Source organism: Somniosus microcephalus, unplaced genomic scaffold (genome assembly GCF_052327205.1).
Source record: "Somniosus microcephalus isolate GS21.2 unplaced genomic scaffold, FLI_Smic_1.0 unresolved_chr6, whole genome shotgun sequence".
NCBI classification, from domain to species: domain Eukaryota; kingdom Metazoa; phylum Chordata; class Chondrichthyes; order Squaliformes; family Somniosidae; genus Somniosus; species Somniosus microcephalus.
Genome location: NW_028225184.1, coordinates 21,512,095 through 21,539,206, shown reverse-complemented (window position 1 = coordinate 21,539,206; position 27,112 = coordinate 21,512,095). Strand labels below are relative to the sequence as shown.

The following is a 27,112-nucleotide window of genomic DNA, read 5'->3' as shown; positions in this document are numbered from 1 at the left end:
GTAACAGTGGGACACTTGACCATTCACAGTCTGTCCCACTCCCAATTCACACAATGCCTCAGATAACCTGCCCAAGGTCTGATACAGTAACAGTCGGACACTTGACCATTCACAGTCTGCCCCACTCCCAATTCACACAATGCCCCAGATAACCTGCCCCTGGTCTGATACAGTAACAGTGGAACACTTGACCATTCAACGTCTGTCACACTCCCAATTCACACAATGCCTCAGATAACATGCTCAAGGTCTGATACAGTAACAATGGGACACTTGACCATTCACAGTCTATCCCAGTCCCAATTCACACAATGGCCCAGATAACCTGCCCAAGGTCTGATACTGTAACATTGGGACACTTGACCATTCACAGTCTGTCCAACTCCCAATTCACACAATGCCCCAGATAACCAGCCCAAGGTCTGATAGAGTAACAGTGGGATACTTGACAATTCACAGTCTGTCCCACTCCCAATTCACACAATGCCCCAGATATCCTGCCCAAGTTCTGATACAGTAACATTGGGACACTTGACCATTCACAATCTGTCCCACTCCCAATTCACACACTGCCCCAGATAACCTGCCCAAGGTCTCATAGAATAACCGTGGGAAACTTGAATATTCACAGCCTGTTCAACTCCCAATTCACACAATGCCCCAGATAACCTGCCCAAGATCTGAAATAATAGCAGTGGGACACTTGACCATTCACAGCCTGTCCCACTCTCAATTCACACACTGCCCCAGATAACCTGCCCACGGTCTGATACAATAACAGTGGGACACTTGACCATTCACAATCTTTCCCTCTCCCAATTCACACACTGCCTCAGATAACCTGCCCAAGGTCTGATACAGTAACCGTGGTACACTTGACCATTCACAGTCTGTCCCACTCCCAATTAACACACTGCCCCAGATAACCTGCCCAAGGTCTGATAGAGCAACAGTGGGACACTTGACCATTCACAGTCTGTCCCACTCCCAATTCACACAATGCCCCAGATAACCTGCCCCTGGTCTGATACAATAATACTGGGACACTTGACCATTCGCAGTCTGTCACACTCCCAATTCACACACTGCCCCTGATAACAAGCCCCTGGTCTGATACAATAAACGTGGGACACTTGACCATTCACAGTCTGTCCCACTCCCAATTCACACAAAGCCCCAGATAACCTGCCCAAGTTCTGATACAATAACAGTGGGACACTTGACCATTCACAGTCTGTCCCACTCTCAATTCACACACTGCCCCAGATAACCTGCCCACGGTCTGAAACAATAACAGTGGGACACTTGACCATTCACAATCTGTCCCTCTCCCTATTCACACACTGCCCCAGATAACCTGCCCACGGTCTGATACGATAACAATGGGACACTTGACCTTTCCCAATCTGTCCCACTTCCAATTCATACACTGCCCCAGATAACCTGCCCACGGTCTGATACAATAACAGTGGGACACTTGACCATTCACAATCTTTCCCTCTCCCAATTCACACAATGCCCCAGATAACCTGCCCAAGGTCTGATACAGCAACAGTGGGACACTTGATCATTCACAGTCTGTCCCACTCCCAATTCACACAATGCCCCAGATAACCTGCCCCTGGTCTGATACAATTATAGTGGGACACTTGACCATTCACATTCTGACCCACTCCCAATTCACACAATGCCCCAGATAACCTGCCCCTGGTCTGATACATTAACAGTGGGATACTTGACCATTCACAGTCTGTCCCACTCCCAATTCACACAATGCCCCAGATAACCTGCCCAAGGTCTGATACAGTAACAGTGGGACACTTGACCATTCACAGTCTGTCCCACTCCCAATTCACACAATGCTCCAGATAACCTGCTCAAGGTCTGATACAGTAACAGTGGGACACTTGACCATTCACAGTCTGTCCCACTCCCAATTCACACAATGCCCCAGATAACCTGCCCAAGGTCTGATACAGTAACAGTGGGACACTTGACCATTCACAGTCTGTCCCACTCCAATTTCACACAATGCCCCAGATAGCCTGCCCAAGGTCTGATACAGCAACAGTGGCACACTTGACCATTCACAGTCTGTCACACTCCCAATTCACACACTGCCCCAGATAACCTGCCCCTGGTCTGATACAGTAACAGTGGGACACTTGACCATTCACAGTCTGTCCCACTCCCAATTAACACACAGCCCCAGATAACCTGCCCCTGGTCTGATACAGTAACAGTGGGACACTTGACCATTCACAGTCTGACGCACTCCCAATTCACACAATGCCCCAGATAACCTGCCCCTGGTCTGATACAGTAACAGTGGGACACTTGACCATTCACAGTCTGTCCCACTCCCAATTCACACAATGCCTCAGATAACCTGCCCAAGGTCTGATACAGTAACAGTCGGACACTTGACCATTCACAGTCTGCCCCACTCCCAATTCACACAATGCCCCAGATAACCTGCCCCTGGTCTGATACAGTAACAGTGGAACACTTGACCATTCAACGTCTGTCACACTCCCAATTCACACAATGCCTCAGATAACATGCTCAAGGTCTGATACAGTAACAATGGGACACTTGACCATTCACAGTCTATCCCAGTCCCAATTCACACAATGGCCCAGATAACCTGCCCAAGGTCTGATACTGTAACATTGGGACACTTGACCATTCACAGTCTGTCCAACTCCCAATTCACACAATGCCCCAGATAACCAGCCCAAGGTCTGATAGAGTAACAGTGGGATACTTGACAATTCACAGTCTGTCCCACTCCCAATTCACACAATGCCCCAGATATCCTGCCCAAGTTCTGATACAGTAACATTGGGACACTTGACCATTCACAATCTGTCCCACTCCCAATTCACACACTGCCCCAGATAACCTGCCCAAGGTCTCATAGAATAACCGTGGGAAACTTGAATATTCACAGCCTGTTCAACTCCCAATTCACACAATGCCCCAGATAACCTGCCCAAGATCTGAAATAATAGCAGTGGGACACTTGACCATTCACAGCCTGTCCCACTCTCAATTCACACACTGCCCCAGATAACCTGCCCACGGTCTGATACAATAACAGTGGGACACTTGACCATTCACAATCTTTCCCTCTCCCAATTCACACACTGCCTCAGATAACCTGCCCAAGGTCTGATACAGTAACCGTGGTATACTTGACCATTCACAGTCTGTCCCACTCCCAATTAACACACTGCCCCAGATAACCTGCCCAAGGTCTGATAGAGCAACAGTGGGACACTTGACCATTCACAGTCTGTCCCACTCCCTATTCACACAATGCCCCAGATAACCTGCCCCTGGTCTGATACAATAATACTGGGACACTTGACCATTCACAGTCTGTCACACTCCCAATTCACACACTGCCCCTGATAACCTGCCCCTGGTCTGATACAGTAACCGTGGTACACTTGACCATTCACAGTCTGTCCCACTCCCAATTCACACAATGCCCCAGATAACCTGCCCAAGGTCTGATAGAATAACTGTGGGACACAGGGCCATTCACAGTCTGTCCCACTCCCAATTCACACAGTGCCCCAGATATCCTGCCCAATGTCTGATAGAATAACTGTGGGATACTGGGCCATTCACAGGCTGTCCCACTCCCAATTCACACAATGACCCAGATAGCCTGCCCAAGTTCGGATACAATAACAGTGGGACACATGACCATTCACATTCTGTCCCACTCCCAATTCACACAATTCCCCAGATAACCTGCCCAAGTTTTGATACAGTAACTGTGGGACACTTGACCATTCACAGGCTGTCCCCCTCCCAATTCACACAATGCCCCAGATAACCTGCCCAAGGACTGATACAGTAAAAGTGGGACACTTGTCAATTCACAGTCTGTCCCACTCCCAATTCACACAATGCCCCAGATAACCTGCCCAAGGTCTGATACAGTAACAGTGGGACACATGACCACTCACAGTCTGTCCCATTACCAATTCACACAATGCCCCAGATAACCTGCCCAAGGTCTCATACATTAACCGTGGGACACTTGACCATTCTCAGTATGTCCCACTCCGAATTCACACAATACCCCAGATAACCTGCCCCTGGTCTGATACAGTAACAGTGGGTCACTTGACCATTCACAGTCTGTCCCACTCACAATTCACACAATGCCCCAGATAACATGCTCAAGGTCTGATACAGTAACAGTGGGACACTTGACCATTCACAGTCTACCCCATTCCCAATTCACACAATACCCCAGATAACCTGCCCAAGGTCTGACACAGTAACAGTGGGACACTTGACCATTCACAGTCTGTCCAACTCCCAATTCACACAATGCCCCAGATAACCTGCTCAAGGTCTGATGCAGTAACAGTGGTACACTTGACCATTCGCAGTCTGTCCCACTCCCAATTCACACAATGCCCCAGATAACCTGCCCAAGGTCTGATACAGTAACAGTGGGACACTTGACAATTCACAGTCTGTCCCACTCCCAATTCACACAATGCCCCAGATATCCTGCCCAAAGTCTGATACAGTAACATTGGAACATCCGTCCATTCACAGTCTGTCCCACTCCCAATTCACACAATGCCCCAGATAACCTGCCCCTGGTCTGATACAGTAACTGTGGGATATTTGACCATTTACAGTCTGTCCCACTCACAATTCACACACTGCCCAAATAACCTGCCCCTGGTCTGATACAGTAACAGTGGGACACTTGACCATTCACAGTCTGTACCACTCCCAATTCACATAATGCCCCAGAAAACCTGCCCAAGGTCTGATAGAATAACTGTGGCACACTGGGCCATTCACAGTCTGTCCCACTCCCAATTCACTCAATGCCCCAGATAGCCTGCCCAAGGTCTGATACAATAACATTGGGACACTTGACCATTCACAGTCTGTCCCACTCTCAATTCACACAATACCCCAGATAACCTGCCCAAGGTCTGATAGAATAAAAGTGGAACACTTGACCATTCAAAGTCTGTCACACTCCCAATTCACACAATGCCCCTGATAACATGCTCAAGGTCTGATACAGTAACAGTGGAATATGCTTCCATTCACAGTCTGTCCCCCTCCCAATTCACACAATGCCCCAGATAACCTGCCCAAGGTCTGATACAGTAACATTGGGACACTTGACCATTCACAGTCTGTCCCACTCCCAATTCACACAATGCCGCAGATAACCTGCCCAATGTCTGATACAGTAACAGTGGGACACATGACCATTCACAGTCTGTCCCACTCCCAATTCACACAATGCCGCAGATAACCTGCCCAAGGTCTGATACAGTAACAGTTGGACACTTGACCATTCACAGTCTGTCCCACTCCCAATTCACACAATGCCGCAGATAACCTGCCCAAGGTCTGATACAATAACAGTGGGACACTTGACCATTCACAATCTTTCCCTCTCCCAATTCACACAATGCCCCAGATAACCTGCCCACGGTCTGATACAATAACAGTGGGACACTTGACCATTCACAATCTTTCCCTCTCCCAATTCACACAATGCCCCAGATAACCTGCCCAAGGTCTGATACAGCAACAGTGGGACACTTGATCATTCACAGTCTGTCCCACTCCCAATTCACACAATGCCCCAGATAACCTGCCCCTGGTCTGATACAATTATAGTGGGACACTTGACCATTCACATTCTGACCCACTCCCAATTCACACAATGCCCCAGATAACCTGCCCCTGGTCTGATACATTAACAGTGGGATACTTGACCATTCACAGTCTGTCCCACTCCCAATTCACACAATGCCCCAGATAACCTGCCCAAGGTCTGATACAGTAACAGTGGGACACTTGACCATTCACAGTCTGTCCCACTCCCAATTCACACAATGCTCCAGATAACCTGCTCAAGGTCTGATACAGTAACAGTGGGACACTTGACCATTCACAGTCTGTCCCACTCCCAATTCACACAATGCCCCAGATAACCTGCCCAAGGTCTGATACAGTAACAGTGGGACACTTGACCATTCACAGTCTGTCCCACTCCAATTTCACACAATGCCCCAGATAGCCTGCCCAAGGTCTGATACAGCAACAGTGGCACACTTGACCATTCACAGTCTGTCACACTCCCAATTCACACACTGCCCCAGATAACCTGCCCCTGGTCTGATACAGTAACAGTGGGACACTTGACCATTCACAGTCTGTCCCACTCCCAATTAACACACAGCCCCAGATAACCTGCCCCTGGTCTGATACAGTAACAGTGGGACACTTGACCATTCACAGTCTGACGCACTCCCAATTCACACAATGCCCCAGATAACCTGCCCCTGGTCTGATACAGTAACAGTGGGACACTTGACCATTCACAGTCTGTCCCACTCCCAATTCACACAATGCCTCAGATAACCTGCCCAAGGTCTGATACAGTAACAGTCGGACACTTGACCATTCACAGTCTGCCCCACTCCCAATTCACACAATGCCCCAGATAACCTGCCCCTGGTCTGATACAGTAACAGTGGAACACTTGACCATTCAACGTCTGTCACACTCCCAATTCACACAATGCCTCAGATAACATGCTCAAGGTCTGATACAGTAACAATGGGACACTTGACCATTCACAGTCTATCCCAGTCCCAATTCACACAATGGCCCAGATAACCTGCCCAAGGTCTGATACTGTAACATTGGGACACTTGACCATTCACAGTCTGTCCAACTCCCAATTCACACAATGCCCCAGATAACCAGCCCAAGGTCTGATAGAGTAACAGTGGGATACTTGACAATTCACAGTCTGTCCCACTCCCAATTCACACAATGCCCCAGATATCCTGCCCAAGTTCTGATACAGTAACATTGGGACACTTGACCATTCACAATCTGTCCCACTCCCAATTCACACACTGCCCCAGATAACCTGCCCAAGGTCTCATAGAATAACCGTGGGAAACTTGAATATTCACAGCCTGTTCAACTCCCAATTCACACAATGCCCCAGATAACCTGCCCAAGATCTGAAATAATAGCAGTGGGACACTTGACCATTCACAGCCTGTCCCACTCTCAATTCACACACTGCCCCAGATAACCTGCCCACGGTCTGATACAATAACAGTGGGACACTTGACCATTCACAATCTTTCCCTCTCCCAATTCACACACTGCCTCAGATAACCTGCCCAAGGTCTGATACAGTAACCGTGGTACACTTGACCATTCACAGTCTGTCCCACTCCCAATTAACACACTGCCCCAGATAACCTGCCCAAGGTCTGATAGAGCAACAGTGGGACACTTGACCATTCACAGTCTGTCCCACTCCCAATTCACACAATGCCCCAGATAACCTGCCCCTGGTCTGATACAATAATACTGGGACACTTGACCATTCGCAGTCTGTCACACTCCCAATTCACACACTGCCCCTGATAACAAGCCCCTGGTCTGATACAATAAACGTGGGACACTTGACCATTCACAGTCTGTCCCACTCCCAATTCACACAAAGCCCCAGATAACCTGCCCAAGTTCTGATACAATAACAGTGGGACACTTGACCATTCACAGTCTGTCCCACTCTCAATTCACACACTGCCCCAGATAACCTGCCCACGGTCTGAAACAATAACAGTGGGACACTTGACCATTCACAATCTGTCCCTCTCCCTATTCACACACTGCCCCAGATAACCTGCCCACGGTCTGATACGATAACAATGGGACACTTGACCTTTCCCAATCTGTCCCACTTCCAATTCATACACTGCCCCAGATAACCTGCCCACGGTCTGATACAATAACAGTGGGACACTTGACCATTCACAATCTTTCCCTCTCCCAATTCACACAATGCCCCAGATAACCTGCCCAAGGTCTGATACAGCAACAGTGGGACACTTGATCATTCACAGTCTGTCCCACTCCCAATTCACACAATGCCCCAGATAACCTGCCCCTGGTCTGATACAATTATAGTGGGACACTTGACCATTCACATTCTGACCCACTCCCAATTCACACAATGCCCCAGATAACCTGCCCCTGGTCTGATACATTAACAGTGGGATACTTGACCATTCACAGTCTGTCCCACTCCCAATTCACACAATGCCCCAGATAACCTGCCCAAGGTCTGATACAGTAACAGTGGGACACTTGACCATTCACAGTCTGTCCCACTCCCAATTCACACAATGCTCCAGATAACCTGCTCAAGGTCTGATACAGTAACAGTGGGACACTTGACCATTCACAGTCTGTCCCACTCCCAATTCACACAATGCCCCAGATAACCTGCCCAAGGTCTGATACAGTAACAGTGGGACACTTGACCATTCACAGTCTGTCCCACTCCAATTTCACACAATGCCCCAGATAGCCTGCCCAAGGTCTGATACAGCAACAGTGGCACACTTGACCATTCACAGTCTGTCACACTCCCAATTCACACACTGCCCCAGATAACCTGCCCCTGGTCTGATACAGTAACAGTGGGACACTTGACCATTCACAGTCTGTCCCACTCCCAATTAACACACAGCCCCAGATAACCTGCCCCTGGTCTGATACAGTAACAGTGGGACACTTGACCATTCACAGTCTGACGCACTCCCAATTCACACAATGCCCCAGATAACCTGCCCCTGGTCTGATACAGTAACAGTGGGACACTTGACCATTCACAGTCTGTCCCACTCCCAATTCACACAATGCCTCAGATAACCTGCCCAAGGTCTGATACAGTAACAGTCGGACACTTGACCATTCACAGTCTGCCCCACTCCCAATTCACACAATGCCCCAGATAACCTGCCCCTGGTCTGATACAGTAACAGTGGAACACTTGACCATTCAACGTCTGTCACACTCCCAATTCACACAATGCCTCAGATAACATGCTCAAGGTCTGATACAGTAACAATGGGACACTTGACCATTCACAGTCTATCCCAGTCCCAATTCACACAATGGCCCAGATAACCTGCCCAAGGTCTGATACTGTAACATTGGGACACTTGACCATTCACAGTCTGTCCAACTCCCAATTCACACAATGCCCCAGATAACCAGCCCAAGGTCTGATAGAGTAACAGTGGGATACTTGACAATTCACAGTCTGTCCCACTCCCAATTCACACAATGCCCCAGATATCCTGCCCAAGTTCTGATACAGTAACATTGGGACACTTGACCATTCACAATCTGTCCCACTCCCAATTCACACACTGCCCCAGATAACCTGCCCAAGGTCTCATAGAATAACCGTGGGAAACTTGAATATTCACAGCCTGTTCAACTCCCAATTCACACAATGCCCCAGATAACCTGCCCAAGATCTGAAATAATAGCAGTGGGACACTTGACCATTCACAGCCTGTCCCACTCTCAATTCACACACTGCCCCAGATAACCTGCCCACGGTCTGATACAATAACAGTGGGACACTTGACCATTCACAATCTTTCCCTCTCCCAATTCACACACTGCCTCAGATAACCTGCCCAAGGTCTGATACAGTAACCGTGGTATACTTGACCATTCACAGTCTGTCCCACTCCCAATTAACACACTGCCCCAGATAACCTGCCCAAGGTCTGATAGAGCAACAGTGGGACACTTGACCATTCACAGTCTGTCCCACTCCCTATTCACACAATGCCCCAGATAACCTGCCCCTGGTCTGATACAATAATACTGGGACACTTGACCATTCACAGTCTGTCACACTCCCAATTCACACACTGCCCCTGATAACCTGCCCCTGGTCTGATACAGTAACCGTGGTACACTTGACCATTCACAGTCTGTCCCACTCCCAATTCACACAATGCCCCAGATAACCTGCCCAAGGTCTGATAGAATAACTGTGGGACACAGGGCCATTCACAGTCTGTCCCACTCCCAATTCACACAGTGCCCCAGATATCCTGCCCAATGTCTGATAGAATAACTGTGGGATACTGGGCCATTCACAGGCTGTCCCACTCCCAATTCACACAATGACCCAGATAGCCTGCCCAAGTTCGGATACAATAACAGTGGGACACATGACCATTCACATTCTGTCCCACTCCCAATTCACACAATTCCCCAGATAACCTGCCCAAGTTTTGATACAGTAACTGTGGGACACTTGACCATTCACAGGCTGTCCCCCTCCCAATTCACACAATGCCCCAGATAACCTGCCCAAGGACTGATACAGTAAAAGTGGGACACTTGTCAATTCACAGTCTGTCCCACTCCCAATTCACACAATGCCCCAGATAACCTGCCCAAGGTCTGATACAGTAACAGTGGGACACATGACCACTCACAGTCTGTCCCATTACCAATTCACACAATGCCCCAGATAACCTGCCCAAGGTCTCATACATTAACCGTGGGACACTTGACCATTCTCAGTATGTCCCACTCCGAATTCACACAATACCCCAGATAACCTGCCCCTGGTCTGATACAGTAACAGTGGGTCACTTGACCATTCACAGTCTGTCCCACTCACAATTCACACAATGCCCCAGATAACATGCTCAAGGTCTGATACAGTAACAGTGGGACACTTGACCATTCACAGTCTACCCCATTCCCAATTCACACAATACCCCAGATAACCTGCCCAAGGTCTGACACAGTAACAGTGGGACACTTGACCATTCACAGTCTGTCCAACTCCCAATTCACACAATGCCCCAGATAACCTGCTCAAGGTCTGATGCAGTAACAGTGGTACACTTGACCATTCGCAGTCTGTCCCACTCCCAATTCACACAATGCCCCAGATAACCTGCCCAAGGTCTGATACAGTAACAGTGGGACACTTGACAATTCACAGTCTGTCCCACTCCCAATTCACACAATGCCCCAGATATCCTGCCCAAAGTCTGATACAGTAACATTGGAACATCCGTCCATTCACAGTCTGTCCCACTCCCAATTCACACAATGCCCCAGATAACCTGCCCCTGGTCTGATACAGTAACTGTGGGATATTTGACCATTTACAGTCTGTCCCACTCACAATTCACACACTGCCCAAATAACCTGCCCCTGGTCTGATACAGTAACAGTGGGACACTTGACCATTCACAGTCTGTACCACTCCCAATTCACATAATGCCCCAGAAAACCTGCCCAAGGTCTGATAGAATAACTGTGGCACACTGGGCCATTCACAGTCTGTCCCACTCCCAATTCACTCAATGCCCCAGATAGCCTGCCCAAGGTCTGATACAATAACATTGGGACACTTGACCATTCACAGTCTGTCCCACTCTCAATTCACACAATACCCCAGATAACCTGCCCAAGGTCTGATAGAATAAAAGTGGAACACTTGACCATTCAAAGTCTGTCACACTCCCAATTCACACAATGCCCCTGATAACATGCTCAAGGTCTGATACAGTAACAGTGGAATATGCTTCCATTCACAGTCTGTCCCCCTCCCAATTCACACAATGCCCCAGATAACCTGCCCAAGGTCTGATACAGTAACATTGGGACACTTGACCATTCACAGTCTGTCCCACTCCCAATTCACACAATGCCGCAGATAACCTGCCCAATGTCTGATACAGTAACAGTGGGACACATGACCATTCACAGTCTGTCCCACTCCCAATTCACACAATGCCGCAGATAACCTGCCCAAGGTCTGATACAGTAACAGTTGGACACTTGACCATTCACAGTCTGTCCCACTCCCAATTCACACAATGCCGCAGATAACCTGCCCAAGGTCTGATACAATAACAGTGGGACACTTGACCATTCACAGTCGGTCCCACTCCCTATTCACACAATGCCCCATATAACCTGCCCAAGGTCTGATACAGTAACAGTTGGACACTTGACCATTCACAGTCTGTCCCACTCCCAATTCACACACTGCCCCAGATAACCTGCCCAAGGTCTGATACAATAACAGTGGAACATCCGTCCATTCACTGTCTGTCCCACTCCCAGTTCACACAATGCCCCTGATAATCTGCCCATGGTCTGATACAGTAACAGTGGGACACTTGACCATTCACAGACTGCCCCACACCCAATTCTCAATATGCCCCAGATAACCTGCCCACAGTCTGCTACAGTAACAGTGGGACACTTGTCCATTCACAGTCTGTCCCACTCTCAATTCACACACTGCCCCAGATAACCTGCCCACGGTCTGATACAATAACAGTGGGAAACTTGACCATTCACAGTCTGTCCCACTCCCAATTCACACAATGCCCCAGATAACCTGCCCATGGTCTGATACAATAAAAGTGGAACACTTGACCATTCACGATCTGTCCCTCTCCCAATTCACACACTGCCCCAGATAACCTGCCCACGGTCTGATACAATAACCGTGGGACACTTGACCATTCACAATCCTTCCCTCTCCCAATTCACACACTGCCTCAGATAACCTGCCCAAGGTCTGATACAGTAACAGTGGGACACTTGACCATTCACAGTTGCCCCACTCCCAATTCACACAACGCCCCAGATAACCTGCCCAAGGTCTGATACAGTAACAGTGGGACACTGGACCATTCACAGTCTGTCCCACTCCCAATTCACACAAAATGCCCCAGATAACCTGCCCAAGGTCTGATACAGTAACAGTGGGACACTTGACCATTCACAGTCTGTCCCACTCCCAATTCACACAATGCCCCAGATAGCCTGCCCAAGGTCTGATACGGCAACAGTGGGACACTTGACCATTCACAGTCTGTCCCACTCTCAATTCACACAATGCCCCAGATAACCTGCCCCTGGTCTGATACAATAATAGTGGGACACTTGACCATTCACAGTCTGTCACACTCCCAATTCACACACTGCCGCAGATAACCTGCCCCTGGTCTGATACAGTAACAGTGGGACAATTGACCATTCACAGTCTGTCCCACTCCCAATGAACACACTGCCCCAGAAAACCTGCCCCTGTTCTGATACAGCAACAGTGGGACACTTGACCATTTACAGTCTGTCCCACTCCCAATTCACACAATGCCCCAGATAACCTGCCCCTGGTCTGATACAGTAACAGTGGGACACTTGACCATTCACATTCTGTCCCACTCCCAATTCACACAATGCCCCAGATAACCTGCCCAAGGTCTGATACAGTAACAGTGGGACACTTGACCATTCACAGTCTGTCCCACTCCCAATTCACACAATGCCCCAAATATTCTGCCCAAGGTCTGATACAGTAACAGTCGGACACTTGACCATTCACAGTCTGTCCCACTCCCAATTCACACAATGCCCCAGATTACCTGCCCAAGGTCTGATAGAATAACAGTGGGACACTTGACCATTCACAGTCTGTCCCACTCCCAATTCACACAAGGCCCCAGATAACCTGCCCCTGGACTGATACAGTAACAGTGGAACACTTGACCATTCAAAGTCTGTCACACTCCCAATTCACACAATTCTCCAGATAACATGCTCAAGGTCTGATACAGTAACAGTGGGACACTTGACCATTCACAGTCTATCACAGTCCCAATTCACACAATGCCCCAGATAACCTGCCCAAGGTCTGATACAGTAACAGTGGGACACTTGACCATTCACAGTCTGTCAAACTCCCAATTCACACAATGCCCCAGATAACCTGCCCAAGTTCTGATACAGTAACAGTGGGACACTTGACAATTCACAGTCTGTCCCACTCGCAATTCACACAATGCCCCAGATATCCCGCCCAAGATCTGATACAGTAACATTGGGACACTTTACCATTCACTATCTGTCCCACTCCCAATTCACGCACTGCCCCAGATAACCTGCCCAAGGTCTGATACAATAACCGTGGGACACTTGACTATTCACAGTCTGTCCCACTCCCAATTCACACAATGCCCCAGATAACCTGCCCAAGGTCTGATACAGTAACAGTGGGACACTTGACCATTCACAGGCTGTCCCACTCCCAATTCACACAATGCCCCAGATAACCTGCCCAAGGTCTGATACAGTAACAGTAGGACACTTGACCAGTCACAGTCTGTCCAACTCCCAATTCACACAATGCCCCAGATAACCTGCCCAAGGACTGATACAGTAAGAGTGGGACACTTGACCATTCACAGTCTGTCCCACTCCCAATTCACACAATGCCCCAGATATCCTGCCCAAGGTCTGATACAGTAACATTGGGACACTTGACCATTCACAGTCTGTCCCAGCCCAATTCACTCAATGCCCCAGATAACCTGCCCCTGGTCTGATACAGTAACAGTGGAACACTTGACCATTCAAAGTCTGTCACACCCCCAATTCACACAATGCCCCAGATAACATGCTCAATGTCTGATACAGTAACAGTGGGACACTTGACCATTCACAGTCTATCCCAGTCCCAATTCACACAATGCCCCAGATAACCTGCCCAAGATCTGATACAGTAACAGTGGGAGACTTGACCATTCACAGTCTGTCCCACTCCCAATTCACACAATGCCCCAGATATCCTGCCCAAGGTCTGATACAGTAACATTGGGACACTTGACCATTCACAGTCTGTCCAACTCCCAATTCACACAATGCACCAGATAGCCTGCCCAATGTCTGATACAGAAACAGTGGGACACTTGACCATTCACAGTCTGTCCCACTCCCAATTCACACAATGCCCCAGATAACCTGCCCAAGGTCTGATACAGTAACAGTGGAACATCCGTCCATTCACAGTCTGTCCCACTCCCAATTCACACAATGCCCCAGATAACCTGCCCAAGGTCTGATTCAATAACAGTGGGACACTTGACCATTCACAATCTGTCCCACTCCCTCTTCACACAATGCCCCAGATAACCTGCCCAAGGTCTGATACAATAACAGTGGGACACTGGGCCATTCACAGTCTACCCCACTCCCAATTCTCACACTGGCACAGATAACCTGCCCAAGGTCTGATACAATAACAGTGGGACACTTGGTCATTCACAGTCTGTCCCACTCCCAATTCACACAATGCCCCAGATAACCTGCCCAAGGTCTGATACAGTAACAGTGGATCATCCGTCCATTCACTGTCTGTCCCACTCCCAAATCACACAATGCCCCTGATACCCTGCCCATGGTCTGATACAGTAACAGTGGGACACTTGACCATTCACAGTCTGTCCCACTCCCAATTCACAATATGCCCCAGATAACCTGCCCACAGTCTGCTACAGTCACAGTGGGACACTTGACCATTCACAGTCTGTGCCACTCCCAATTCACACAATGCCCCAAATAACCTGCCCAAAATCTGATACAAGACTGTCAGACATTTGATCATTCACACTCTGTCCATATCCCACTAATATCCTGTGCCCTATTTCCCAGTAATTATTAGAATCACGTGATGATTTGAAACAGTTCTCAGCTACTAACTGAGTTTGAATTTCTACACACACCTCTATCGAAATTGCCAATTAAATCTTGCATTATTTTGCTGAATAGTGAAATGGCATTGAGAAGTTGTTTTTATGTCAATACAAATAATCCTGAGAACCACTTTCTCTCTGTTCTTATTGAAGATGTTCAGCAGAAACACAAGGAAACACTCCGGGTACAAACTGATATACTGAGAGTGAACACTATCCTAATAAAGGAGAAGGTTAAGATTTTCCAGCTGTTTGATCGATATGCTGAGCTAACGCTCATTTCTACTGTTCGAGATCGGACTCTTGTAGAACATGAACTGCTGGTAAGAGGCCGAGACCATGAAGAGTGGAGAGAAAAACACCTCCGGAGAGAACTGGACAAAATTCGAACTGATCAGTTGTTCCAGAGCTGTTTTTCCCAGAGAGGCGGTTTGTTCCAGAAAATCGAGGATATCTTCTGGCGATCCAAGTCTGTGAGTTCAGCAGCAGTGAGCGGAGTCTCGGGGATTGGAAAATCAACAATGGTACAAAAGATTGTTCATGACTGGGCCACTGGGAAAATATACCCAAACTTTCAATTTGTTTTCAGTTTTAAATTCTGGGATTTGAACGCTATTAACTGTAGAATAAACCTGAGGAATCTGATACTGGATCTGTATCCTTACTTTGGGAATATTCTTAGGGAGCTCTGGAAGAACCCAGAGGTATTGCTGTTTATATTCGATGGTTTGGATGAATTCAAGGACAGTATCGATTTTGCTGACAATCGGAGAAATACTGAACCTCAGCACATGTGCACAGATCCTGAAGACTGGTGTGAAGTGTCTGACATTGTGTACTGTTTAATACAGCACAAGCTGCTCCCAGGATGTTCAGTGCTAGTGACCAGCCATCCCACTGCATTACATTTATTGGAAAAGGCTTCGATCAGTGTCTGGGCTGAAATCCTGGGATTTGTTGGTGAAGAGCGGAAGGAATATTTCAACAAGTTTTTTGAAGATCAGACGGTGGCAGCAGCTGTTTTCAAACACGTGGAAGAGAACGAGATCCTGTACACCTTGTGCTACAACCCTTCCTACTGCTTGATCCTCGGTCTGTCACTAGGCCCCTTCTTTAAACAAAGAGACAGGAATCAGCAGCGATTTCCCAAGACCATCACCCAACTATATTCCTACTATATTTACAACATTTTGAAAAACCATGGCCGAGAGATTGAAAGCCCCCGTGATGTGTTACTGAATCTTGGTGAGATGGCCTTCACAGGAGTCTCCGAGAAGAAGATTGTGTTTAGAAATGGAGATTTGATCAAGTACAATCTACAACCTTCCCAGTTCCTATCTGGGTTCATGATATAACTTTTGGAGAGAGATGAATCTGCCCAGAGCGTGGTGTACACATTCCCGCACCTCACCATCCAAGAGTTTGTAGCCGCACTCTCACAATTCCTGACTCCAGATCCTGGGGACATCCTGAATCTCCTCAGAGAAGCCCACAGCAAGGAAGATGGGCGATTTGAGATATTTCTCCGTTTGGTTGCTGGTCTCTCCTCCCCACAGGCAGCTCGGCCCCTGGAGGAGTTTCTGGGTCCATTTCTTCATCAAACCACCTGCCGAGTGATTGACTGGGTGAAGGAGAAGATTGAAGGACAGATTGGAAACATAGGGAGTAATATTGGTAAAAGGAACCTCCTGAACACATTCCACTACCTGTTTGAGTCTCAGAATAAAGGACTGACTCGGACCACAGTGGGATCTGTGGAAACACTTACATTTAATGGATTGACATTGACCCCGATTGACTGTGCAGTCCTCTCTCACGTCATTGGACTCTGTGATACAATAAAAACACTCGATCTACAGAACTGCAACATTCAGTGTGAAGGACTCCAGCAGCTGGTACCCGCACTGCACAAATGCCGGGAGCTAAGTTAACTGATTATTTGTCTCTAACTGTTGGGTGAATTGTAGAACAGTCATGGATTGTGCTGTTGCTCCATAATGTAGGGAAACAAACAGTTCAGTTAAACCAGAGAGAAGCGGATTCAACACAAATATGACCAATAATAAGAGGATCGGTCAGTAGTTCCCTAAGGACTGGAGAATCTAAAATGGATCCTTGTGAACAAGTAGGGATTTTACAGCATTTATCGGATCAGCAGATACAGGTGACTGAGAGTCTGATAATTTAATTACAATAAGTCATCTTTAATAAAGCTGGACAGCAGAATGTAAACACAGAATATAATCCGGCAGTAAAGATTAAATTAATTTAAAATGTTTTCCACATCCACCATTTCAACTGGAAACAGGAGAGAAACCCAAGTTTAAATCACTAACAGTTCGATATTTACTCCAATACCGTACAGGCTGTGTCCTGTCGAGGGGGTAGTTTCCTGCATTGGGAATATTGGGGAATCGGGAATTCTTTCAGCTGTAAATGTTTACAATTATTCACAGTCCTGAACGTTGAGTAAAGATTAATATTCAGGATCTTAAACCTGCCGGTGAAAATGTTCCAATCTAACCAGAGTGCAGACACACACCGGCCAGCGGTGGGGCCACTCACACAGCGGGCAGCTCCTGGGTAAACCGGGGGAAGTGAACCCGGGAATTCCCCATAATCCACCCCCTGTGTGAGGCCACACTAGGGGAGGGAACTTCCGAAAATTCCCCCCAAAAAACTGTCGGGCCAGTTACACCTGAAATAAATGTAGAGCCAGTTAATGGGAATAAAGTGAGAGACTCCCCTCCCCTATAAACTAGGTGTGCAAGGAGATTTAAAACTTGTAACGGGGCAGGATATACTCTATTGCTGCTATTGACAAACATTCACTCTAAGCCCTCTGACTCCCACAACTACCTGGAATACACTTCCTCCCAACTCGCTTCCTGTAAGGATGCTGGTCCATTCTCCCAGGTTTTCTGTCCCTGTCGCATCTGCTCCGATGATGCCACCTTCCACACCAGTGCTTCCGACATGTCTTCCTTTTTCCTCAACTGAGTACTCCCCTCTACCGTGGTTGACATGGCTCTTGACCATGTCCTTTCTATTTCCTGCACTTCTGCTCTCACCCCTTCCCAGCCCACCCAGAACTATGATAGGGTTCACCTTGTCCTCACCTTTCACCCACCAGCCTCTGCATTCAACGGATCATCCTCCGCCATTTCCATCATGTCCAGCGTGATCCCACCACCAAACACATCTTCCCCTCACCTCCCCTTTCAGCATTCCGAAGGGACCGCTCCCTCCACGACAACCTGGTCCACTCCTCAATCACCCCAACACACATTCCCCTTCCCAGAGCACATTCCTGTGCAAGCACAGGAGATGCAACACCTGCCCTTTTACCTCTTCCCTTCTCATTGTCCAATGCCCAAAACTCTCCTTCCAGGTAAAACAGCGATTTACTTGTACCTCTTGCAATTTAATATACTGTATTCACTGCTCACGATGCAGTCTCCTCTACATTGGGCAGAAATATGCAGATTGGGTGATTGCTTTGTGGAACACCTTCGCTCAGTCTGTAAGTGTGACCCCGAGCTTCTGGTCACCTATCGCTTTAATTCTCTGCTCAACTCCCACTCTGATCTCTCCATTCTCGGCCTCTTACACTCTTCCAACAAAGTACAACATAAGATCGAGGATCAGCACCTCATCTTTCAATTAGGCACTTTACAACCTTCTGGACTCAACATCGAGTTCAACAATTTCAGACTATAAACTCAGCCCCTAGTTTATTTGTTTCATTATTGTTTTTCCTTTTCCTTGTTTTTCTCTCGTATGACAGCTGTTGATGATTCTGTCATTGACATTTACACCTCAACTAGATTCATCTTTTGTTACTTAACTTGTCCCATTACCATCTCCTTTTGCTTGCACCATCATCCCTTTTGTCTTTCAATCTCTCCTGTCTTCCACCCTATCACCGACCTTCCCTTTTGTTCTTTCCTCCGCTCCCCCCACCTTTCCCGGCCCCTACACTTGCTTAAACATCCGTTACATCTGTAACTTGTTCCAGTTCTGACGAAGGGTCCTTGACCTGAAACATTAACTCTGTTTCTCTCTCTAAAGATGCTGCCTGACCTGCTGGGTATTTCCAGCATTTCCTGTTTTAATTCAGAATAAATTCTCCTTGTTATATAAAATCCTGGGGGACAGATTTTACAGCAGCAGTTAGCGTTTCACAATATTACTCACCCCGGGATATAATACAGATTAATATATTGCTCAGAGTATAAAGTACAGGGAATCACCACTTTATCATTTAATTCTGGGAAAATCACTTTATTCCCATAAAGCCCGGGATCTAAGGTGCAGCAGAAATGAGATAAGTTTCTCCAAACATGACGAGGCGGGTCACTGAGCTCCAGGAAGGTAATTCCGATCATTAGGGATTGAGACAGACTGAGGGACATTTAAAGGCTTCACAGAGACAGCACTTTATTTAATAAATACATTAATGGACAGTCCCTGAATATATGGGCTGTTGGACAGAGTGAGATACATTTCCAGTGAGGGGGGAATTTCACAGGGGTCAGCGGGCACCATCAGTGGTGGGTCGAGTGGGTCCCCGACCTTACCCGACCCCGGTCCCACCCGACCTCTCCCAGCCCCATCCGGCCCTCAGCCGACCCCGACCTCACCCGACCCCACCCGACACGACCATACCCCTCCCCGCCCCCCCGACCCACCACCGACCCCGGCCCCTCCCTCCACCCGACCTCGACCCCCCGACCCACCACCGACCCCGGCCCCTCCCTCCACCCGACCTCGACCCCCCGACCCACCACCGACCCCGGCACCTCCCTCCACCCGACCTCGACCCCCCGACCCACCACCGACCCCGGCACCTCCCTCCACCCGACCTCGACCCCCCGACCCACCACCGACCCCGGCACCTCCCTCCACCCGACCTCGACCCCCCGACCCACCACCGACCCCGGCACCTCCCTCCACCCGACCTCGACCCCCCGACCCACCACCGACCCCGGCACTTCCCTCCACCCGACCACGACCCCCCGACCCACCAACGACCCCGGCCCCTCCCTCCACCCGACCCGCCACCCACCACCAGCCCCTGCACCTCCCTCCACCCGACCCCGACCCGCCACCGACCCCAGTCCCACCCGAACAGACCCCTACCCGCCCATATAGGAAATCGCGGGTGGAAACCGGGTGATTAATGTCCTGAATACTTTCAGTGATTGCTGTAATATCCCAGAGAGAAAATTACATCAGCTCCGTGTATTGATTTCTTTGTGGGTTCAATGACGAGACATTTATGAAAGAGAATGACTTTTAATCTAAAGTCTGTTCAACTCTTTATATAGCATTTCCAGGAGACATTATGCTTGTGATGCATTTAGAACGAAACTGAAACTAAACTCCACTGCCTTGCTTGTCTCGATCACATGACCTCTGCTGGTCAGGCGCAAGCAATCAATACCTGCAAACATGCTATTAAGGCATCATAATCGAACAGGCAAATACCATCTCTATTTGCTGATATCATTACACTCCGGGCTTCAATTCAGTTTGTTTCTCTCTCTCTGTTTGTGTTTAGACTGAGTGACAGTAAACTGAGAGATTCAGGAGTGAAACTACTGTCTGTGGCTCTGGGGAACGCGGACTGTAAAATACAGAGACTGCGGTAAGTACCAGATTGTGTGAAATTGTGTTTGTAATAATTGGATGCCTGACACTGTACATTGTTATTAGTATCAGTAATAGAGTTATTAATAAAATCTGGGGATTTACTCTGATTCCTGTTATTTCTCTCTCTGATCCACAGGCTGTGGGCTGTCGGTCTCACAGATTCTTGTTCCCAGGATCTCGCCTCCGCTCTCAGTACAAACCGCTCACTGACGGATCTGAACCTGGGTAATAATAAACTGGGAGATTCAGGAGTGGAGCTAGTGTCTGTGGCTCTGGGAAACCCGGACTGTAAAATACAGACACTGGGGTAAGTACCAGACTGTGTGAGATTGTGTTTATAATAATTGGATGCCTGACACTGTACATTGTTATTAGTATCAGTAATAGAGTTATTAATAAAATCTGGGGATTTACTCTGATTCCTGTTATTTCTCTCTCTGATCCACAGGCTGTGGGCTGTCGGTCTCACAGATTCTTGTTCCCAGGATCTCGCCTCCGCTCTCAGTACAAACCGCTCACTGACGGATCTGAACCTGGGTAATAATAAACTGGGAGATTCAGGAGTGGAGCTAGTGTCTGTGGCTCTGGGAAACCCGGACTGTAAAATACAGACACTGGGGTAAGTACCAGACTGTGTGAGATTGTGTTTATAATAACTGGATGTCTGACACTCTACATTGTTATTTGTATCAGTAATAGTGTTATTAATAAACTCTGGGGATTTACTCTGATTCCTGTTATTTCTCTCTATGATCCCCAGTCTGTTTGGTATCGGTCTCACAGATTCTTGTGCCGAGGATCTCGCCTCCGCTCTCTGTACAAACTGCTCACTGACGGATCTGAACATGGGTTATAATAAACTGGGAGATTCAGGAGTGAAACTACTGTCTGTGGCTCTGAGGAACCCGGACTCTAAAATACAGAACCTGCGGTGAGTACCAGATTGTGTGAGATTGTGTTTATAATAACTGGATGTCTGACACTGAACATTATTTGCATCAGTAATAGTGTTATTATTAAACTTTGGGGATTTACTCTGATTCCTGTTATTTCTCTCTCTGATCCCCAGGCTGGATGGTGTCGGTCTCACAGATTCTTGTGCCGAGGATCTCGCCTCCGCTCTCAGTACAAACCACTCACTGACGGACCTGATCCTGAGTAATAATAAACTGGGAGATTCAGGAGTGAAACAACTGTCTGTGGCTCTGAGGAACCCAGACTGTAAAATACAGAGACTGCGGTAAGTACCAGTCTGTGTGAGATTGTGTTTATAATAACTGGATGTCTGACACTGGACATTATTATCAGTATCAGTAACAGTGTTATTAATAAACTCTGGGGATTTACTCTGATTCCTGTTATTTCTCTCTCTGATCCCCAGCCTGGATGGTGTCGGTCTCACAGATTCTAGTGCTGAGAATCTCTCCTCCGCTCTCAGTACAAACCGCTCACTGATGATTCTGAACCTGGGATCAAACTCCTTCACAGACCGATCTGTCCCCGCTATCCGCCGCCTCACACTGACCTGCCAGAGTCTGGAGTACATCTGGTGAGTGGTTGTGTTAATGTTTAATATAATCAATTAAATATCAATGGGATTCAGTCACTTTTCTGGGTAATATTTGTCTGTAATTAATATTGAAATATTAACCCCAGTCTCGCGGTTATTTACACTGATGTTCAATCTCTTAATTCCTGTTTAATCTTTAATCTGTTTCAGGCTGGGGGAGAATCAGTTCCGTTTAAACGGAAGGAAACAGCTGGAGTTACTGCAGGGAACAAGACCCAGACTGAGTGTGACAGTGTGACCATTCCAAGTGATGCTGTCACTGCTCCCATTGTGCGACCATTCCAAGTGATGACATCACTGCTCCCATTGTGTGACCATTCCAAGTGATGACATCACTGCTCCCATTGTGTGACCATTCCAAGTGATGATGTCACTGCTCCCATTGTGTGACCATTCCAAGTGATGCTGTCACTGCTCCCATTGTGTGACCATTCCAAGTGATGACGTCACTGCTCCCATTGTGTGACCATTCCAAGTGATGATGTCACTGCTCCCATTGTGTGACCATTCCAAGTGGTGACGTCACTGCTCCCATTGTGGGACCATTCCAAGTGATGACATCACTGCTCCCATTGTGTGAACATTCCAAGTGATGACATCACTGCTCCCATTGTGTGACCATTCCAAGTGATGATGTCACTGCTCCCATTGTGTGACCATTCCAAGTGATGACATCACTGCTCCCATTGCGTGGCCATTCCAAGTGATGACATCACTGCTCCCATTGTGTGACCATTCCAAGTGATGATGTCACTGCTCCCATTGTGTGTCCATTCCAAGTGATGCTGTCACTGCTCCCATTGTGTGACCATTCCAAGTGATGACGTCACTGCTCCCATTGTGTGACCATTCCAAGTGGTGACGTCACTGCTCCCATTGTGTGACCATTCCAAGTGATGAGGTCACTGCTCCCATTGTGTGAACATTCCAAGTGATGACATCACTGCTCCCATTGTGTGAACATTCCAAGTGATGACATCACTGCTCCCATTGTGTGAACATTCCAAGTGATGACGTCACTGTTCCCATTGTGTGAACATTCCAAGTGATGACATCACTGCTCCCATTGTGTGAACATTCCAAGTGATGACATCACTGCTCCCATTGTGTGACCATTCCAAGTGATGATGTCACTGCTCCCATTGTGTGACCATTCCAAGTGATGACATCACTGCTCCCATTGTGTGATCATTCCAAGTGATGGCGTCACTGCTCCCTTTGTGTGACCATTCCAAGTGATGACGTCACTGCTCCCATTGTGTGAACATCCCAAGTGATGATGTCACTGCTCCCATTGTGATACCATTTCAAGTGGTGACGTCACTGCTCCCATTGTGTGACCATTCCAAGTGATGACGTCACTGCTCCCATTGTGTGACCACTCCAAGTGATGACGTCACTGCTCCCATTGTGTGACCATTCCAAGTGATGATGTCACTGCCCTCATTGTGTCACCATTTCCAGCTGATGATTTGATTTTAATTTAATTTAAGGGTTTCCAGCTCGAGCTGATTGCGTCATCTCCCATTGTGAGGTCAGAGGCCCAGACACAGGGTCACGAGACTCAGCCACTCCCAGGCTGCACCATTTCCAAAATGGATGTGAGTTTCTGCAAATTGCAGAGTTTGTCTGAGTGTGTCTCTAAGTGAGTGCGTGTTTGGGTTACGGCACCAATGCTTTTCTCGATCTCCCTAGCTGCAATGCGCCATCTCACCCTGATGTAAGCTCCCCACTGGAGTGGAGCGAATTTAGAGAACAAACGGGAAACTGTTCAATCTCCGTCACCTCCAGTCCAGGTCCAAGGTCATCTCATTCACTGTCGTCGAATTACAGTATGCAGTCAACGCTTGTGTCTGCACACACTCTAAGGTCGAACTCCAAACCATCGTCAACACCTTCACCAAAGCATACGATAGCATGGGCCTTACACTAAACATCAGTAAGACGGAGGTCCTCTACCAACCTGCCCCCGCCACACAGTACTGCCCCCCGATTATCAAAATCCATGACAAGGCCTTGGACAATGTGGACCACTTTCCATAGCTCAGGAGCCTACTGTCAACAAGGGCAGACGTCGACGACGAAGTCCAACACCGCCTTCAGTGTGCCAGTGCAGCCTGTGGTCAACTGAGGAAGAGAGTGTTTCAAGATCAGGACCTCAAACCCAGCACTAACCTCATGGCCTACAGAGCAGCAGTGATACCCGCACTGCTGTATGCCTCAGAGACATGTACCATGTACAGCAGGCACCTCAAAGCACTGGAGAGGTACCACCAATGCTGCCTCCGCAAGATCCTGCAAATCCATTGGAAGGATAGGTGAACCAACATCAGTGGTCTTGCTCAGGCCAACATCCCTGGCATCGAAGCTTTGACCACACTCGATCAGCTCCGATGGATGGGCCACATTGTCCGCATGCCCGATACGAGACTCCCAGAACAAGTGCTCTACTTGGAGCACCGGCATTGCAAGAGAGCCCCAGGTGGGCAGAGGAAACGCTTCAAGGACACCCTCAAAACCTCCTTGAAAAAATGTAACATCACCACCGAAACCTGGGAATCCCTGGCCCAAGACCGCACAAGGTGGAGGAGATGCATCCGGGAAGATGCCGAACACCTCGAGTCTCTTCACCGGGAGCAAGTGGAAGCCAAGCACAGGCAGTGCAAGGGGCGCACATCAACCCAAGAACCCCACCCACCCGCCCCTTCAACCACCATCTGCCCCACCCACCCGCCCCTTCTGTTGTGTATGTACGTTTAAGGGGAGAACTACTTTTAGAGCTCCTGTATACTGTAGTACCGGCAGTGACCACACCTGTATATAAACCCTGAGTAGGGATCTGTACTGTTAGTTTTCGAGCAACCCTCATCCAGTAAACACCTGTTGATTGTTCCTCTGCAGTCTCTGTCTATTTACTAACGGACACCATACCTTAAGATTCACAGATTTAACACCTTCAATCCAAGTAGTCCTCACCCACCCGCCCCTTCAACACAAGCACCCCACCCACACGCCCCTTCAACCACCGCCTGCCCCATCTGCGACAGAGACTGTAGGTCCCACATTGGACTAATCAGTCACCTGAGAACTCATTTTTAATGTGGAAGCAAGCCATCCTCGGTTCTGAGGGACTGCCTATGAAGAAGAAGTCTTCAAATTGCAGAGTCTGTGTGAGTGTGTGTTGTCATGTTACTGTAAATTTTAGTTCAACGTGGGTGGGAGGGAGACTGTGAGTGAGAGAGAGACAGACCGAAAGTCAGTGAGAGTGAGTGAGACATGCAATCAACAGGCAAATTGCTGAATAGAAAGCCTGTTTCTGTAGGCCACAAAGTGAAATGATAAGACACTGAAAAGTGTCTTTTTCGTTTTAATCTTCCAACACAGCAGTCATCTCTCTGGAGGCTGGCCAGGCTGTGAGTGTGTGTGTGTGTGTGTGTGAGAGAGAGAGGGCTAAAGCTGGTGTTTGTGTGAGATGTGGTCTGCTGTCTTATTACCTGCTGTTGTTGTATTAAACCTTATTGATTTCATTATGGCCTGGTCCACATGTAATGCTGCTGTGTATCACTTTATTGCATTTTATTTCATTTCACTTCACTTCAAGACAGGTAGTCAGTTAGTGAGATACTGAAAAATGTCTTTGTGGACTCTCTGTCAGTAAAAGCTGCTCTGCGATCTTTTCATTCTATTTATTCCACTCCACTCAAATCAAGACAAGGCAGGGAGGCAATGAGAGATCTTATGTTCATTAATAAATAGACATTCTTATTCTGAACACAGCTAGCTTTTGCTAGTTACTTTATTGAGCACATGTGGACAAGGTACAGTATCTGTAGAGGCTTCCATCTTGACTGTTGCCTTGTGGGTAGCCTAGTGCCTCATGGGTAATGTAGTCTTAATATACATACAGCTGGGTAGTGTAGTCTTATACATACAGCTATACACAGCTCTACTGCTCCACCTAGTGTGCAATATAGAATGACATTTTATTGATCATTACAAGAGACACATGGGCCGAGAAATTCAGTTGCGTCCGCCAGCCGTTAGCGCCATAAGAGGGGTAGATTTCCAGCATTAGGCACATAGTGCCCGGGCGCAGGCCGATCTGCGCCTACGCCCAACTTCAGTTGACATTTAGCGCCGGCGCAAAGTGTTTGCGCCCGCTCAGCTGCGCACGCAGCTTATGACGTCATTTCGTCGTGCAACGCTGTTTGTGCGCCCCAAACCGGAAATTCAGTGGCGCCCGCCCAATGTGGGCGTGGCGCTGTTAAGAACTGTGAAGTGGAACGCAGCAGAGGCCCTGCGGGCCTCGGGGAGCGCTAATTAAAGGGCACTTAGACTGAACTATAAAGGCCAGCCATTTTGCTGCAATGACTTTAGTGCTTTGCATTTCTGGACAGAGACCAAGGAACAGACATTCCTGATTTGGGACAACATAGGAGAGGTATTTTTGGCTTGTGGCCAGAGCTTGGAA

General features: G+C 48.1%; 1 pseudogene; it reads left to right on the top strand.

Moving 5' to 3' along the window:
* The first annotated feature begins 16,762 nt into the window (after positions 1 to 16,762).
* Positions 16,763 to 22,879, top strand: LOC147087113 (NACHT, LRR and PYD domains-containing protein 3-like; annotated as a pseudogene).
* The last annotated feature ends 4,233 nt before the right edge of the window (positions 22,880 to 27,112 follow it).